The sequence below is a fragment of the Apium graveolens genome, chromosome 2 (genome assembly GCF_009905375.1).
Source record: "Apium graveolens cultivar Ventura chromosome 2, ASM990537v1, whole genome shotgun sequence".
NCBI lineage: Eukaryota > Viridiplantae > Streptophyta > Magnoliopsida > Apiales > Apiaceae > Apium > Apium graveolens.
This window is the reverse complement of record NC_133648.1, coordinates 242,897,547-242,916,766: the sequence shown is the minus strand read 5'-3', so window position 1 is coordinate 242,916,766 and position 19,220 is coordinate 242,897,547. Positions and strand designations below refer to the sequence as shown.

Sequence of the window (19,220 nt, the reverse complement as noted above, 5' to 3'; positions counted from 1 at the left end):
CCAAATTCCTCATTGCTTGATTTTGGATTTGAAAATCACATCAAACTTTGACTTAATTTAATTGGAATCGATTTCCATCTAACTGATCATTAATTGGTAAAATTAACCAATTAACTCACTTAATTGATCAATTGCACCAACTGATGACTAGTTAAATGAAATCAAAGACCAATTATATATAGTCGGATTGGCTGTAACAACCTCTTTCAAGAACCGAGATCACAATTATTTGGAGTTTCAACATGAATATCAATAACACACGGAAGTATACTTTATATTTTTGAGAGTAGGGTATGTTCCGAAAATTTGGGCAGCATCTCCTTTATATTATTGACTACCGGCCGAACTCAATCCAACACCAACAATCAATCAAACAACCAACAATCAACTCACAAGTAGACCAATCAACATCCATTTTCTAAACTCACCGTTTCACCATCACATATAATACTAACCAGTATAACCCATATTTTAGTTCAACTTAAGATTATAGCGAACAATTCTTATTATATCATACCATTTCTCATACTCTTTGATTATAACCGAATATCACCACTGAGTACCGTTTTATTCTAAAATTCTTCTAGTTCATGATTTAATTCAAGCTCTCTCATTAACAATTCGTCTATTCTTGACAATATACACTTGTTCTTATTAGTTAACTCGTTCAACTTCTGATAACCAACACATGGTCTCAACCAACACTCTCATAATCTTGAGAATGAATTCCTTTAGTTTAAAAGCATCACTTCTTAAAAATCCTTGCAGTTGAATCACCATATCTTCATCTCCCCTTATGTCTTTTCATACTGAACTTCTTTTACTGGCTCAATTACGAGTATCAAATTTACCATAACTCATTTACTCAAGTGGAAAAACCCAACCATTACTTGAAGATACCTTTGAAGTTTATTCGTAACTAGCATTTTTTCGATCTTGAACCTTCATGACAAGTATCTCTCACATGATTGAGGTATGCTTCATCTTCACAATGTATTAATCAATTATCTGGTTATTATTAAAAATTTCTTTATTCGCTTCTGCTGTCCAATCAATCATTTTCCTTATCCGATATACGTAGCTTTACTTTCTTATTTCTCTAGCTAATTTACCTCACACGTTTCACTAACTACTTCAATTCACGCCAAAATCTCAAACTTTAAACGTATCATGTATACAAATTTCCGCTTCTAATTTGATGTCCTCGTAACAACCACGTCGTTGGTATAAGTGTTCTTCTCTGCACGTATATATCCACCATTTATTGGCTTGCAATTAGCCATACTTATCATATAACCCCATCTGCTACACTGGTTCATTTCACTTCCTTTTGAAATATTCAAAGAATGGACCTTACACAAGAAGGAATTTGTGTATATAATTCTATTTGGAAACTTTTTGTAAGGGATAACAGTACATGGAAACAATCGGAAGGATTCATAAATCAAGAAATCAAAATTGAAGAAGAAAGAATGAATGACGATTTAGATATGAGTGAGACAACCATATTTGTACTCAAGATGGCCAGTCTTTCATACTATATGGCATACAGCATATGATTAGGTGGCGTCCCACCAGACTCTTTGTTATTCCGACAAAGAGTCACGCCATAACACTGCTTGTCTCAATCAGAAAATTAGTCTTGAGGGAAAAATGATTTTTGAAAGGAATACAACAATTTCCTTATCATCTCATAGAGCTGATTTTGAATGAAGTTCATACTTTGTTCAAGATTCATTAGAATGTATGGTATTATAGAAAAGAATGATAACATTGGTCGCCATCCACATTTCATCTGATTATAGCTTCAATGTTCGGTCAATATATCCCATTCTGAGTAATATATTGACTTTTAAAAGTTCTCTGAAATGCCTTCTTCATTCGATCATTAGAATAAATTCCCATATATTAGGTCTTATATCTTTAGTGTCGCACTTCCATGTTCAATATTTTTATAATTCGGCCCTATTTGCACTCTTACGAGATTTACAATCATATCTTCAAATTTCGCTTATGCTACTGACCATTCAACATATCAACTCCTTGGTTAATAACATTCTTCCTTTAGAAAAGTCTAGAGATTTTCTCAATCTTCTTTGCTCATACTCGGCTTCTTGTGAATCAACGTATTCTTTGAACTCTAATCGTCTCATAAATTGGATAAATAGTTTCTCCGTACATTGGTTCTGTCGTTAAACTTATCAAACAATATTTGCACTCTTTTGTTAGAAACAATCCAATCTTTTCCATAATAGCGGGTCCACTTGGCCTTCTAAATGAACCATACTAACTTCTAGAACAAGTATTCTTCTGGATAATCTGAATCTTATAACAAACAAAAAACTCAAGTAGTAGTTTGACAACCAGGTTTTTAAAACTTGTTTTGTTTAAAGGATTTTTAGGAAATCTTGTTAAGAAAATCTCTTTTGAAAACTGTTTAAAATCTTGAAAATCGTACACCTGGTCGTCATTACTATATGAGTTGGTTGTTGTCCTTCTCAACAACTACAAGGTACCAAATTAGGGAAATACTCAGATAAGAGCTCATTCATTTACATGTATCTTTTACCCCTTATTGGGTCCATTTTGCCTTCATTGGTAAAAAAAAATCCAGTTAGCATTGCATATTATCTTATTCGTTGCTTCACTTCTAATCTTCCATACTGATAACATTCCCATCATCATCTCTTACGATTACTAAGTATAACAAATTTATCCAGTAATCATCAGATCTATTTTATAACACAAGGTCGATTTATATCACATTACTTCTACACATATCATGTTTGGTCATAACATCATCATCAAATTCCAAGAAAACTCTCGATCTCCAATCCTCTCAAATTTCTTTAAAAATCCCTCTAGCTTACTCCACAAGATAATCATGGGTGGCATACTCATTAATAGCTCCATATAACCTGGTAGCAACTATCCTTCGGAATAACTAAATTCTCTCTCTAGGTCTCTTCTTATCCCTCTTAATATCTTGTGTATTCACCATATGTTGTAGCTCTTGAATCCATCCTCCTAGGTGTTGTTACTTCATAATGCGGGTTTTAAACTAATGGTATAGAACAAGGCGTAGGTAGACAGAAGAGATGCGCTCATAGCTGAATATCCGGTAGAACTAGAATCAGCATGTGGGGAATTCTTGAATAGGTAGTCTCGTATCAAGGGATAAGATACTAGCTTGAAAAGGTGCAACTATCGCAACAGGATGGGATATGGCTAACATTGGTGGATGACCAGGGCATAAATCAGATGATAGTCTTTCGACTGAAGGCTCCGAATGATCAGAAGATCTAGGGATAAAATAATCTTCCATCGCCGCCATCTGGAAATTGCGTCGCTAGATAAGGATCTCGAATCTCATCACGGATCGCAATAAAACCTACTTTTTGGTCGCACTCAACCTCTCGACGTTCTATTCCTCCATTTTTTAATTCTAATCTTACCCTCTACCCATTCCCGACAATCTAGGCTTGTTTCAGTGACTTATAACCTGTAGCTCTGATACCAAACCTGTGACGCCCTCCAAACCCGGGTCAGAAGTTTGGGGTTCACAACACACACACTCACTCAATATATATACCTGCTTATGAAAGTAATATATGTAAAGACCCTACTTACCATAACCATGGATCGCAACGGGTTAAAGTGTGAAAACAAGCCACAACCTTAACTTTAAATACATCGTACCAAATCCCAACTAGTTCTGCTTACAACTGATAATGATATCATTCTTACAATCTTACATAACTCATCTACATCATAAAGCTCCTGTTAACTCGGTCCATCTTATCCTGGAATCCTAGTTCGCATACTGGGCTGGGAATCCTCGTTACCAACAATTTCCTTTTCAACTGTAAAATAACATAAACAGATTTGCAAGAGTGAGCTAACTAGCTCGGCAAGTCATAATAGCAATAAATGAGGTTCAACAATGATCAGTTGAAATAATTTAGAAGAATCGAGTTTCTGAATAATCAATGAATAGAATTGGATATTTTTTTTTCATTTTAAAAACCAAGGTTAGGCTGCTGATCATTCACGCACTAACCCGGAGCAAAGCTCCCAGCTTTGCTCTATATACTGGATCCAAGGCACGCATTGGCCTAATATGACCACGAATCTGGTCTGACCACGAATCTGGTCCACATTTATAAAACCATCCAATTCTAAAACAATTCAACATGATAACCATTACAATTCAATAAAAACATAATCATGATTAACATTGATAAAGCATTTATCTTAGAGCATAAAACATTTCACAGGTATCACTAGGGTGTATCAAGGTGTAGATATGAAGAACGGCTTCAAGCCTGATGAAGAATCAAGTATGAAGAACAATGGTTCAATGATATATAAGGTATTGACCTTTGATGTGATAGGGTATTCCAAGGTGTATAAGTTTCTGTATGCTCAAGAAATTCTGTTGAAATACTTGGTTTATGGTGTGTATGTATTTGTGGAGTAGTATTGTATTTGTATGGTTTAATATATGGGAAATCAAATGTTGGTGGTTTACTCAAGAAATAAAGCTTACGGCTCAAGTTCAATGATACAATCAGGGTTCAAGGATGAATAGTTTAAAACGTTTACAATATAAAACAAGATTTATTTTGAATACTAGCAACATGTTATGAGAAAGTTCAAAAATATTTGCAATATATCTCGAAGAAAGGTTCAGTCTCACTCGATGGATGTCAAATCATCATCCGTCGGGACTATATTGAATCATCCGCCGGGACTTAATTTGATCATCCGTCAAGTGCTACAAAATTCACTAAGTTAAATCTACTAAGGTGTTTTGATTAAGTTATCATCAAGTTCACAACATATTCCTAACAATCTCCCCAATTTATGTCTACTGAGATTGTAGCCATAAATTAAGAGAAACTTGATGATAACAAAATATTCTAAGAATACTGATTGAAAATAGTAGATAAAACTAATAAGTGCTGCAATTTTACTGAAAATTGAACAATGCAAAGTGTACAAAGAATAGATCACAATTATAACAGTGCTCCTCTAGTCTAAGCAGATAAGTCTATTTCCTTGATTGTCTAGGTTTCTTCACAAGCCTTATGTTGTTCTCTTCTATCTAATTTTGGAGTTGTCTATGGAATTCAAGTTCATCATCTTCTGAGAGATCTAGCATTCTTTGCATTTCCAACAGAGTCTCATTGCTAGAGATACTCAATTGGTCCTCCAATCTGAAAAATCTTCTAACCCCTTTTTCATCCCTAAATTCCATCAACCAATAAGGCCTCAAATACACTCTCTTTCCTATGAAGGGAATAGATAGAGTTTTTGAAGTGCATCTTTTGCTCTATTACTCCTCAGCTCATCAATCTTCTTTAGAACTAATCTTCTAGCAGTATCATGGTATCCAAAGTTCTTTTTGAAAGATGAGTAGATCTTTTTTTAACACAGATTGGCTTTATAGAAGAATTCTGTGAAGTGGCCATATCATCTCTTTTCCTCTCTTGTATTTGAATACCAGTCTTTCAGGGAGATGTCTGTGAGCATCAATTCCTCTAACTTCTTCCAATTCATCTAAGTAGAAGTTAATGTCAGAAAACTCTTTGATGTCACAGATGTACCATGCAGGATCTATTACTGAGACTGAGGAGAGAATCAGATTCTGAAAAGAAGCTGGCCAAGCTGGAAGATAGAGTTCAAGTTATTGAGAATTATGTGGCCATCCTTCTTGAAAATCAACAGTCTCAAACAAATCTTCTCATGCAACTGGCTAAAGTACAAGGCCTAACTCCTTAACTTGATGATAACAAAAAGGGGGAGAGAGAACCAAGTAATGGGGAGAAAGGACCAAGTGAGGGGGAGAAACTTCAAGTTCAAATCAGCAAAGTAATTGTACCTTCAATTACTGTCTCCAAGCCACCAGTTGCAGATGGTATAGATCTAATTAAAGCAGCAGCAAACTTGAAAGTTGCTGAGAAAGGGAAGTTGAGTTTGATCAACTGGGATAAGATTGATGAGGAGATACAGAAAAGTTTGAACTTGTCAAGGAGCCTGTTAAGTCAGCCATCCATCACTCTCAAGTCAAGCAAATCAGTGTGAATGAGATGAGCATGAATTATCTGGAAAGAGGACAATCTTCCTGCATCAAATCTCCAAAGGCTGAAATGATTCTTAAACCAAGGGTAAATTATTCAAAATCATCCTTAAAGAACCCCTTGGATACTGTGTTTGAAACACCCAAGCCTGATGAAAAGAAGCTTCTATCAAGATCAATTGCTTTCTATAAAGATCCAGCTGATTCAGCTTCAAAAAGAAGAATTGCTAAGATATTCAGAAATGGAAATTTGTGTGATAGCTGGACATCCTCGATTTGCTCAAGCAAAGAGAGAAGAAAAGGCAAGATTAAAGCAGGAAAAGAAGCAAGTTGCTCTAGATGCAAAGAAGGCTAAACAAAAGAAAGAGCAGATTCCTATCTTAGCCAAGCTACAGGTTGTAAGTTCATCTCAACAAATTCCCTCTCAACCTTCTAAAGCCACTGAATCAAGGAAGCAAATTGAAGAACAGAAGAAATCCCCAAGGAAGAAAGAATTGGCTAGAAGAACAAAAAGGAAACTGGATATTGTTGACAAGGAATTGGAAGATCAATTTCCTAAGGTACCCACACCAGCTACAACTCAAGCATCAAAGCCCTCTGTGGTATTTGAAGATATAAAGGTGGTGGATCCCTACAGGAATATTCATGGTGAACCTATTGTGCCCAAGGATGAGCCAATAAAGTGGGATAACATCCCAATTCCTGACTTCAGTTTACCAATCCTTAGCAAGCCAAAAAGGACAAAGTCAAGGGCAGTCAAGAAAGTGAAGTTGTCACCTCTCAAATCCAAATCAATAGTTAAAGCTCAACCCAAAGTCAACAAGGGAGACTACTTGTACTTGTGTGACATCAAAGAATTTTCAGATCTAAACCTCTATCTGGATGAACTGGATGAAGTGAGGGGAATTGATGCATACAGGAACCTACCTGAAAGGTTAGTGTTCAAGTACAAAGGAGGAAGGGAGGTTCAGTGGCCACTTCACAAGATTCTTCAAGAAAGCCAAGCTGTACTGATTAAAGTTTATTCATCCTTCAAGAAGAACTTTGGGTTCAATGTAACTGCAAGAAGACTAGTATTGAAGAAGATTGAAGAACTAAGGAGTATTAGAGCTGAAGATGCACTCCCAAAGACTCTAATCATCCCATACACAGGTAGAAGAGTGCATCTAAGGCCTTACTGGCTGATGGAGTTCATGGATGACAAAGGTGTGAGAAGATTCTTCAGGCAGCTCCAAAATCAGATTGATAAAAACAACAGAAAGCTTGGAAGAAGATCCAGACCTTCAAGAAACTAGAAAAATCTGCTCAGGATAGAGGAGCATCTTGAAATGACCGTGAGCCAAACTTTGTACATTTTGATTAATTGAAGCACTCTCAGTATTATCTATTTATCTTTAAAGCTGTATGATTAGGATGTTTTGTTTTTTTATCAAGTATCTCTTAATTTATGGCTACAATTCCAGTAGACATAAATTGGGAGAGATTGTTGTGCATATGTTGTGTACTTGATGATTTCATAAACAAAACATCTAAGTAGATTTTACTTAGTGAAATAATGTAGCACTCGACGGATAAGAATTATAGTCCCGACGGATAACTCATTATAGTCCCGACGGATGATGACTTATTATCCATCGAGTGAGTAGCTTATGTAATAATGAGTCTGTAGCACAGTTCTGTATACATCTTTGTATAGATTCTGTAGTAACCTATAAGTCATGTTGACTTTAACTAGATATGCAGAATAGGTTGATTAATTGTATATAAATGATGTCTTGTAATTCTGCATAAGTGAAATGAAGTCAAGTGCCAAAATAGCTACCAACGGATGATTAACAAAGCCATCGACGGATGATTAAATGACTATCAACGGATGTTTAATATAGCAGTCGGCGGATGATCATATATCCAACGGATGTTCATAAAGTCCAATGGATGATCATATAAATAATTCAAACAGCAGTTGAACAGTGACAACAGGGCACAGGCGTCGAGATGTATACAAATCTATTGTGGAAGCCCATTAACTGGGTAATAGAGGACGAAATGTAGCAAAGCTTAAGACTGATAGTTTTTATATTTATTCAGTCTTTTTGACTTTGTAATCTTGTTAATATATAAACCAAGAACGTAGCAAATAGAAATAAGAGAGCTGAGATACAAAAATAGAGAAATCTTTGTAAGCAGAATCATTAGCATTTCCCTGTATTCTCAATAGTTCAATTTGTAAGCAGCTGTGAGCATTCTTGCACACAGAGTTCTATCGATATATATAATATATATCTCTGGTGGAATTGTTTAAATCCACCAGAAAGTTTTTAAAGACTCTTGTTTTTAATTACTTATGTTTTGATTCAACTAAGTTTCTATTCCGCATTGTGCTAATCAAAACACTTATATCTATATTCAAGTTTGAACATTTTATTTCGAGAAAAAGGTTCAAGAATTCCATTCAACCCCCTTCTGTAATTCTTGCTATATTGTTAAGGGACTAACAAAATATTCAAGAGTTTTTTATGATGCATAATGGAATTCTAAATGGAAGGATTCTTCACATCCTATCTATGTGGCTAATGATTCCAGACATTTGGAAATAGCAGAGAAGAACGTTACAAATCCTGATATCCTGACTCATCTCAAAGCTTCTACATTATTGATCAAAACAGTTCAGAATACTCAGTCTCAAGCTAATTCTCAGATTGACAAGCTTAAGGAATCTTTTCTGGAAACCAAACTTATTGCTTCACATGAGATGACTAAGCAATTGAGGCATATCCTTACTAGATAAGACAAACTGGAAGCCAACCAATCTAAGTTGAAAGCTACTCAAGAAAAGATGTCTGGTCAGTTGGATGAGGTACAACAATCTTTGGAGCTTATTGTTTCACTCTTACTTAGTGATGATGCCAAAAAGGGGAAAAAGTTTTAAAATATAATTGCAATAACTCCAACTAAAAGATACTGATGACAAAGATGATAGTCCTGATGGAGGAAGTAAAGGAGATATAAAGGAGATTTCTGGAAAGAAAGGTGGAGAGCTAGTTGGTACTAGTGGAACTTCTAAAACCATTGATAGCTAGTCTAGAAAAGGTAGAGAAAGAGGGATAAGTGGAAAACAACAACAAAAGCTGACTGTGACTACAAAGTAAACTCAAACAATCACAAATGCTGATGAAGACCAACATATTATGGAGATAAAAGTTGGTGCTAAAGCAAGTCAGTTTTTACAGACATTAAAGTTCAAGGGAAAGAAGACAACTCTGTTCTACAAGGACCCTAAAATACAAGTATTTGATTCTGAGGTGAGTAAAATGATTTTTGAAAGGGAAAATCCAGGGAGTTGATCTTGAACAGTTAAGGTTTATGAAAGAGAAATTCAAGTCTTTGAGACCGGTAACTGTTGATACTGTCTCATCATATGAAGACATTCCTGGACAAAGACCCACCAAAGGTATTGTAATCAAGAAAATCTGCCAAACTGAAGCTGAAAGACCTGTTCTAAGGTCTCAAGCAATACTAAATGCTGATAGGAGTTATAAGGGAAATGAGAAGATTGGTGAAAAGTCTAAGTCCAAGCCTAAATCAAAATCCAAGAAGAAATCAGTGTCTACTAAACTCAAATACTGATAGATCCAGTCTATTCAGTTAGTCAAGCTCATGATGATGCTGATGAAGGGAAAATTATTGAGGAAGAAGCTAATCAGGTTCACAAGAAGAGAAAGATTATTCCTGGATCTGATTGGACCGAGAAGTTACAAATTCTTCCAAACACTGACAATACTAAAGTTGGAGAATTTACTTTTGAAATTCAACCAGTCATAACCACTGATACTACTCAAGTTGTTGACAGTGCAATTCAAGAAATAAAAGTTGATCCTTCAAATCCTGACAGGAACTTAAACTTTGATTCAGAAAAATCAAACTCTGATAAGCCATAAATAACTCTTGAAGAAAAGAAAAAGCTGATATAGGGAAGCAAGACACATGCATCTAAAAGAGATTCTTCTGAGACTATCAATAAGGTTTACAGTGGTAACTCACAGTTTAGAAGAGCTGGAAGAAGAGGTGGTTTGGGACTTTCAAATGCTGATAATTATAATAGAAATGCTTTGATTCTTAAAGAGCCTGAAAATCTGACAGGGATCGGAGAGAATGTACAGCTTGGAAATTTACAAAAGATCATATTTATCCAGATAATGCTTAATTTGTCTGACACAAGTAAGCCTAAAGAGAAGATGTTATATTTTCTGGAATCTGGTAAAAGGTTGAAGATTTCACAAGAGCGGATGAGAGATAAATCATGGCAAGAGTTGGAATATGTTATCACATTATTTAAGGTAATCAACTTTACTACTGCTAGATGGTCTGCTTATCTGAAGGACCTAGTATACAGGAAGAAGAAATGAATGACTTACAAGTCAAAGTACACTCCAAAATATATTGGTATATCTGGAAATGCTGTTGATATGCCTATTGGAGGAGCCAAGGTGATTATGTTTTTAGGAGTACAAGTTCTTACTTTTAATCCTGATGGTAAGAAAGTTGGGTCCTTGAAAATGGATGATTTATCACTTGGAAGATCTAATCTACATGACCTCAGAGCTGCTATTTATCAGAATGATGAGTCTACAGAAGAGCTCAAGGATATCAAACATAGGATGGAGATGTATTTGACTGTTCTTAAAACAAATTTACTCAAGAAATTCTTTGATGATGCTACTGGATTTGTTAGAGTTAAAGTCTGAAGACACTGACTATAAGATAGATTATTTGTTTGTACTTCTGCATTTAGATAATTTTGACATCATCAATTAGAAACTTGTACATATTTACATAATGCACAAGTTGGGGTAGATTGTTAGAAGAAATTGATGATATTAATATTTAAACTATCAGAGTTTATTGATCAGCATTTGATATTAGTTTATGACAGTGATGACGTCATCAGCATCTACTATCAGTATTTGTTGATCACCTTTTGTCATCAGGATTTACTTATATTAGGATTTTTCGAGCTAGAAATCAGGAGATATCAAAGGATATATTTGCAAAATATATGTCGGTGTAGCACTTTACTTCTTGTAGCAATCAATCGATGGATATGTTATAGAATTCTTTATTGTATTATAATAATATTCCTTATTAATTGTGTAACTGTGCAGTATATAAGCAAAAAATATATTTACATTATACATGTTACGAATTGTTATATCATTCATTAAACCTAGCAGCTCTCAAGGATAATTGTGCATCCTTTGAGAGAGTATTGTAAATAATTTTTATACATCAATAATAAAAATTATTGATTCAATTGTGTCTATTATCTCGATTTGATTGTTGAACTGTATTCACCCTCCCTCTACGGTTCGTTAAAGGCCTAATAACCTAAATTTAGAAGGAAACTAATTTCTACTTTCTAGGACTCCAAAGTTCAATCAGAGTTGGAGACTTGCCTCCCAAATCTCCCAATTATACCCTAATTCTTAGACTCTTAATGTCTATATAAAGGGTCTTGCCCTTCAATTTCATAATCACGTTTTGGACAAGAGTTTCATACGTCATCACCATGATACTACGTTCTTGAGCATAGCTCTAGACATCACAAATCCAAGAAGGCGCTCTACAAGCCACGAGGCCATCACCTAGAACGACGTTTTAGACTTAGTCTTAGAAGGACATACAAGTCACTACATCTTTGGTGAGCCCTTGTCGTCATAGCTCCGAGAGCATCATCAAGAACTACATTTTTACTTGATCCATGACATACATCAAGGTACATATACATCTTGTGAAGGCAAGTTTAAGCCATAAAACACAACTGCATCCTTTAAAACTTGAAACTCATCAAACCCTCACACTAAATACACGCAATAAATGAATCAATATTTTTTTATCTATTACAGTTTGTATATTATAATAATATATATTTAAAATCACCTTCAAAATTTAAGTTACATATTGAAAAAATGATTTAAGATGGTATGTTACATGTTATAAGTAAATAAAAAATATAATTTATAGCACGATTTGAGCTAGATTAGGGTTAATAGTAGAAGATATTGAGCGGGAGATGACTTGGAGTAATATAGATGATGGCAGAAGAATCAATAAATATGGCCATAGCGTCTCTTTCCTTGTCTAAATTTATACCTAACACGTCTCTCTGTTGGAGTAATCTTTTTTTTACATGTTAGATATAATAAATTAACATGTAGATATTATACCTAACAAGTGCATAATGTTAGAGATAATCTAAGCTTTTATATCAATGTAACCTAAGAACATCTCCAACCTATTACACTATTTTGGTATAATTTTTACACCAAAATAGTGTAAAAATTACACTATTTTTTAACTCAACTACAACCCATCAATACCAAATTTTACACCATTCTTGTACTATATAGGTTATTTTGTTACTAAATTATAAAAATAAAGTTAAAAGTAATAAAGTGGTTGGACACAAATGTAACAAATTTGTTTTTAGTAAAGAAGCTCAATGACAACATGGGAATATATAAAATCTCTAAAAATTTAGTGTGACACCAAATTTGGTGAAATTTTTGGTGTGACACCAAAATGGTGTAACTTTTAGGGTTGAGTTGGAGATGAGTTTTACACCAAAATGGTGTAAATGTGCAAATTTAGAGTTGAGTTGAAGATGGTCTAATAGTCTGTATGCACTATACATGATTATAATTTACTCTCACAAAATATCAATATCAGTTAATTCTCTCCGTTTTATCTTGATTTTTTCCGTGAACCAATGAGTTTTTTCTGAAATATAACGCCACTATATTTTTCTCCATCTCCTAACGATCAATTTGCATACAATATGTGATATGTTCCGACGTGATTTATAATTTTTTTATTTTAGCTTCTAGTTTTTAGTGTAAAGGGGTTTTTAGTGGAGTAGAACCTATTATAAATATATTAGTTTTAAAATTTTATATTATTAAATCTCATTATTAACATGAATCGATTTCTATTCTTTTTTTTTTGTTAGTGTCCCTATAAATAAAGTTGCAAACGAACATACCTGATCCAAATTATGTTTCAACCGAATCGAGCTTAATTTTTTCTTAAACGAGTCGAGGTGAGCCTTATTTAATAACTGAGCCAAAAGTGATTTTCAAACTCGGCTTGTCACGAGTTTGTTCACGAACAACCAAGTTGGGCCGAATTCGAACCGAGTTAAGTTTTCCACTAATAGTTCACATATAATTTTCAATCGACCAACCTTAACGTATAATTAATATTTTACAAGTTGAAATGAGATCAATACTAGTATTATCTTATAATTATATACGCACACTCACACTCTACAATTGTTTTGTTAATTTTTATCATTTTATTTTTTAAGATGAGTTTTGATAATATAAAAGTAGTCTGAAGTAAACGAGATAAGTCCTCGAATAGACAAAAAACTCGGCTCGACTCGTTTAGTTATCTGAGCTCACTTTCATATTCAAGACCGACTCGTTTAAGGAAACAATCTGAGCCGAATTCAGTTAAATAAGTTAATCCCGAGTTTTGTTGACAAACGGCTCTGTTCATTTGCAGCCCTACATACAAGTGTCAATTTACTCACTATTTAATTATTTAACAATTTTTAAATTTTATTTTATTAAATCTTTACTATTGATACAAATTGATCTGTATTCTATATAATTTTATTTTTTATTAGTTAATGTTTATTCAAGTGTCACACATTTTTCTTAACCGTAATTAAGTAATGGTAACTGATTTTATTAATATTTATTTACTTAGAACTAAAAAATATTATTTTAACAATTGTATTTGTTAGTGTTCAACACATCATCAATTTACTTTTAAGTTAAAAAACCTTTTTTTAACACCTATGAATTTATGAGTTATATTCAGATTTTATTAAGTAAAATTGAATTAAGTAAAAATAACATCTCTTTACTTTTTATTTTAAAAATAATTTTTATCAATAATTAAGTAATATTAAATGAATTATATTAGAAAATATAATTGTCAAGTAATATACTTATGTTACCTAATATTAAATTATCTAAAATAACAAAGAAGTTTGGTTCATAAGATAACAAAAAAAAACTAATATTAATAATAATAGTTAACAAGTAAAACGGCTATGAAGTGCATAACTAGAATTGTACGGTAGAATTTCATGAATACACTTGAATTCCATTGTTTTTTAACTAAATAATCTAATAACTTTTTATTTATTATCCATTTTCATCATATATAATTCCTTATAAGTATAAATTTAATATTTTATATAAATATTTTAATTTCAATTCTATTTCACACAAGTTAGGAGGTTCAATTTTCTACAAATAATAATTTCATAATAATAATTTTCTAAATAATATTAATAATATTTTCTCAAATTTTTTATATTATTCGGAAAATGTTACATTCAATATTGACTAATAAATAATATAAATTTGTGATATTAAATTTGTGAATAATGAGAGAGCGTCTCCCTGGAGTAAACATATTTAACAAAAATGCAAAGTTTTAAACTTCTTTATTTATTATATTTAATTACAATTCATAAATTCTCATACAAGAAATACCAAAAAAAGAAAAACAAAATATGATGATAGAAGACCTGAAATGTTGGTTAGTAAACTCGTTAGAATTTTAAAAAAAAAAAGTAGCTAGCACTTTTATACCGTGGTTAAAATGCATGCATGACGACTGATGCATTAGTATCCACATTTTCAAGATCATTATCTTTGCCACATAATCGAAAATATTATTTTATATTTTTTTTGTCTTTGTCTTTAAATTTTTTAAAAAATACTTTAATAATTTGCACCAACTTCACTAATTTAACAAAAAAGAAGCAGGGCTGGCCCTTAGGGCAAGTTATACAAGACATTGCATGGGACATCCATCATTCAGAGACAATTTCTTTTAATTTTTTTTTACAGAAAAGTTAAAAGAAGAATTTTTAAAAATTTTAAAAATGAAAAAATAAATTATGTTAATTTAAAAAATATATATAGTTAAGAGAATTATTTAAAGATTTAAAAGTACGGAGGAATTTTTTTATTAAAAGTTTAATGTAAATGAGATAATAGCAATTAAAAAAGAAAAATATGAACTTATCCTTAAAAAATAATTGTGTTGTGGTTATACTTCTCACATAAGATTAATATACATAGGCAAAAGATGTTGTAATTGTGACACCTATTAAAATTGAGAGGGAAGATGTAAAAGATGAAAATGTGTCTCATGTTGAAATTGGGTGAAAATGCGACCTGCAAACATTAATGATCATATAATTTGAGATAAATTTGGGAGTAAATTTCGAGATTTTGTGATAGAAAAAGGTCCAATAAGAGAAGACATGCAATATGATGATTATCCTCGTGATGATATTGCCATGCACTTTGCAAACTCGTACCACACTCAATTGATGGATAATGGAGGAAAAAATAGTGGACAAATCACTTTGCTTTTGTTGTAAGTTGTTTATGCTAATGAATTTAGTAATTGGAAAAATTTATCAATGAAAAGAGCGAGAAAATAAGTTTTAAATCGTAATATATTACCACTATGACATAAATGGCCTAACTGAATATTTGAGTAGGGGTGTTATCTTCTATAATGTTATTATAGATGTGAAATTTTTCATCCCGTCACAACACCTACACTATGCGAGTTACTAAAACTATAGTAATGTGTTATCATAGGCCACTGAGGTGGGTGTGTTAAGGAGAGGTAACATGATATAATGTTTCGGTATAGATTAAGAATAAAAGAAAATTTAAATTTAAACCAAAAATAATTTTTTTTTATAAAATATTTGATTTGGATAAATAATTCATGGATTTGTCGTGGAAAGTAATATTATATCAAATAAGTCAATTTTATAACAAGTAAAATAGTTTATTTAAATAAAAAATTCTTTATTAATTATTTTGATAAATTTAAATAATTTTTGTTAAATAAATTACTTTTTTAATTATTTATTCTGCTCTAATTAAAGCCTCTGATAGGTTTATATTTTTATAAACTAATTTATAGTTTTATTGTAAAAATTATAATATGCAGAATTAAAAAAATTAAAAATATTTGAATAAAGAAAAATAAAATAGTAAAAATTTAAATGGGATGGGCCGGATGGAAAATTAAATGGGCTTAGACTTGGTGAAAAACTAAATGGGTTGATAAAAGAAAAATAGTGAAATTTGGGTGGAGCGGGGAGTGAAATTTCTGATAAAAAAGTAAAAGGGGAAACTGTACTAGGTAAAAGGTGGGAAAATTAGGGTTGTATGAGATAAAGCTTGTTTGTGGCAGGGAGTGAAATTTCGGAGCACAACTCAGACGCGCTCTCTCTCCCTCCCTAACTCTCGCTTACTCTCTCGCACACACTCAATTTCTCTGTTTATTTTATGTATATGTTGTGTTTGCTTTGTATGTGATGCTTTGTATGTAGTTTATTTGAGGTATATTATGCGATGCTTTGTAATATTCAAGTGGGTTGTTGATAGTTTGTGAGTTTAATTGATTTATTTTCTTGGTTTTAATTTTCTTGTTAAATAAAGACCGAATCTTGCTGAGTATGCAATATCGTAAAGTTGGATTTGTTTGGATTAGTTGTTCATTACTTGAGTTGCCTACCAATTTAAGAAGTATAATTTATTGCATTGTTTATATAGTTTATTGTGTTTAGAGTGTAGTTTATAGTCGAAAGATCTTGAATTAAATTGATGGCTTGTTTAAATTTTGTTTAGGAGGAAACAAAGAGAAGACCATTCTCGAATTATATTGAAAAGGTGCAGAAGGATGTGACTGTGAACATGAGAGCAATTTTGGTGGATTGGTTGGTTGAGGTCGCTGTGGAGAGATGGTCACTAGTCCAGGTTTTGCTTTCTTCTTCTTACAGTGAATATGGCCTCTCAAGTTTAAAAGAAGTAAGTCACTGTTCTTCTTTGAGCTATGTTAAAATGATTTTATGTGAGATAAGATGCTCCATGCCTTGTTATTGATTTAACTTCATTGTCTAGAGTTGAGTCCTCATCCAAATGGTAACATTGTACCATCTAAATCTTTGAGTTCTTCTGTTTGCATAATCACGTGGGTTGTAAATATGTAGTAAATGTTTTGGAAAAATTGTATGGTGTACTTAAATGTCCACAGAAAAATATTAAGCTTAGAATTAGTGCCATTATCTGAACCTAGTAAATATTCGATTTCTGTTAAAAAATATTTGTGATAGTATTTAAAAAAAGGTACACATTTCCAGACTTTTTATGTCAAGTGTTTGTTATCCTGCATAATAGTATGTGTATGCTCATGGGCTTAGCCGCTTAGGCATAGAGGGACCAGCGTTACTCTGGGAGTTTCGTGGACTTTTAGGTATATAATGTATAGGTATCAAATATACATAAACCTGGGGCAGTGAAGTTATTTTCAACTGTCAACTTATGTCTTCTGGTGGATGAGATAAAAGGATGTGGATTCAAATTCCACTCTCAATATTCTTTTTAGAAGAATCATGATTTCAGTCTCTTAGTATTCTTTTTAAATAACATGATATCAGTTTATGCATAATATACAACTTCAATGCATTAGAATTCTAAAATTATAGTTGGCCAAGTTGGCTTTTAAGCTCCCAATATAAGCTTGTTTTTGTAATGTTTTGTGTTCAACTCCTATTTTGCTTAATTCTTGGAGCAACCTGTAAGATAGTTCTCTCTCCAGCTCTGTGTACAGTTACTATATCCTTAGAAGAGTTAATAATTTTCCAAACTGATATATTCATCTTGATTACAACAGCAATTTTATAATATGTTTTAATATTTTATCTGTACAATGGCGTGTTATAACTTTCTGGTACAAGATTTGTAAGCAATATATGTAAGCTGATTAGCTGAATCGATTTTCCCATGTGTGTATCAAAGGATGCTATGAAGCTTGACCAGTTAATTAATTACTTCATAAATAAAGAAGATTATGAGGGTGTAGTCCTAATTGGACATAGTACTAGCTGTCAGGTAAGTACATCACATTCAGTAGGCATTTAACTTTTCCAGCTGCAATTTGGAAGGTTACATATAATTACATATTATGTGTCATGCACGTGATATTGTATATTACATGAGGACGAATTTTGCATACTCTAGAGCAGTCCGCGGAGCCATTTTACAGTTGTGCTCCTATTTTACTTTTTTGATGCTTTTACAAATTTCTGCAACAGCTAATTACCGGCTTTTGAAATATTTTATTTTGAATTTTAAGTGATATAAAGTGTAATGGGATTGCTCGCAATTAAACCGATACGATCACAAAATATTGTGATGATTTTGGCATGTGCAGTTTGACCTTTAGAGTAGTTCTTGATTATCTTTTCTTATCTTCATATGTATTGCTTTGTGTTCACACATCAGTGTTAAGCGTGGGGATTCACTACTGATTTTGTAAGTTATTTACAAATAAAAATAACTCAGTTTTGCTTTCTTGTTTTTTTGACAGTTTCTACTGGAGCTAAGCTGAAGTAAAATAATGAATTTTGGAAATGTCACAAACAAATCAAATGATGCTCTTTCAAGAGCTCACGAGTTTGCTATGAATGTCGGACATGTACTGCATATCGACATTATAGTTATCCTTTAAAATATTTATTTAGGAGTTTGTTTGAGCTATATACTCAACTATGTTGTCTCTGGGTTAGCCGTCCTATTATGCGGGTTCATCCAATTTGTAAGATAGATATTCTGATTGCAAATTAATCTCTTTGTATTGATTTCGTGAGTTTATATTTACGTTTTAGATTTAAATATTTGTCTATTTATCAATATATTTATTTATGTGGGCTTCACAAGTGGGGTCCATTATTTTAAAAGAAATTCTAAGATCTCTTGCAACACAAAAAGTATGTTACTATAGAGTCGAAAAGATGTTGTTATTGAGATATATAATAACAAAATATGCAATGTTGCAACATAGTAGTTGATATGTTGCTATAGATATTTATAATAATTAGCTACAAGTCAACATAGTTTTGATATTGTCTTGGCCCTTTTTGGGCGTTTAGCAACATTTTTTTGGTTCTGTAGCAGCAAAGTTTGGGGGTTGCTTAAAGTAATCTATGGCATAGTGTACATGTGCAAAAAGTTTATGATTGCATAAAATA

The 19,220-nt window shown here is 32.5% G+C and overlaps 1 long non-coding RNA gene across 2 annotated transcripts; it reads left to right on the top strand.

Moving 5' to 3' along the window:
• The first annotated feature begins 16,343 nt into the window (after nucleotides 1-16,343).
• On the top strand, nucleotides 16,344-18,830 carry LOC141708261 (uncharacterized). Of its 2 annotated transcripts, XR_012569423.1 has the most exons (3): nucleotides 16,344-16,530; nucleotides 16,819-16,998; nucleotides 18,560-18,830. It is a non-coding gene; the product is annotated as an uncharacterized LOC141708261 (long non-coding RNA). The 2 variants fall into 2 exon arrangements; XR_012569422.1 differs by having other exon boundaries at nucleotides 16,344-16,998.
• Nucleotides 18,831-19,220: the final 390 nt, after the last annotated feature.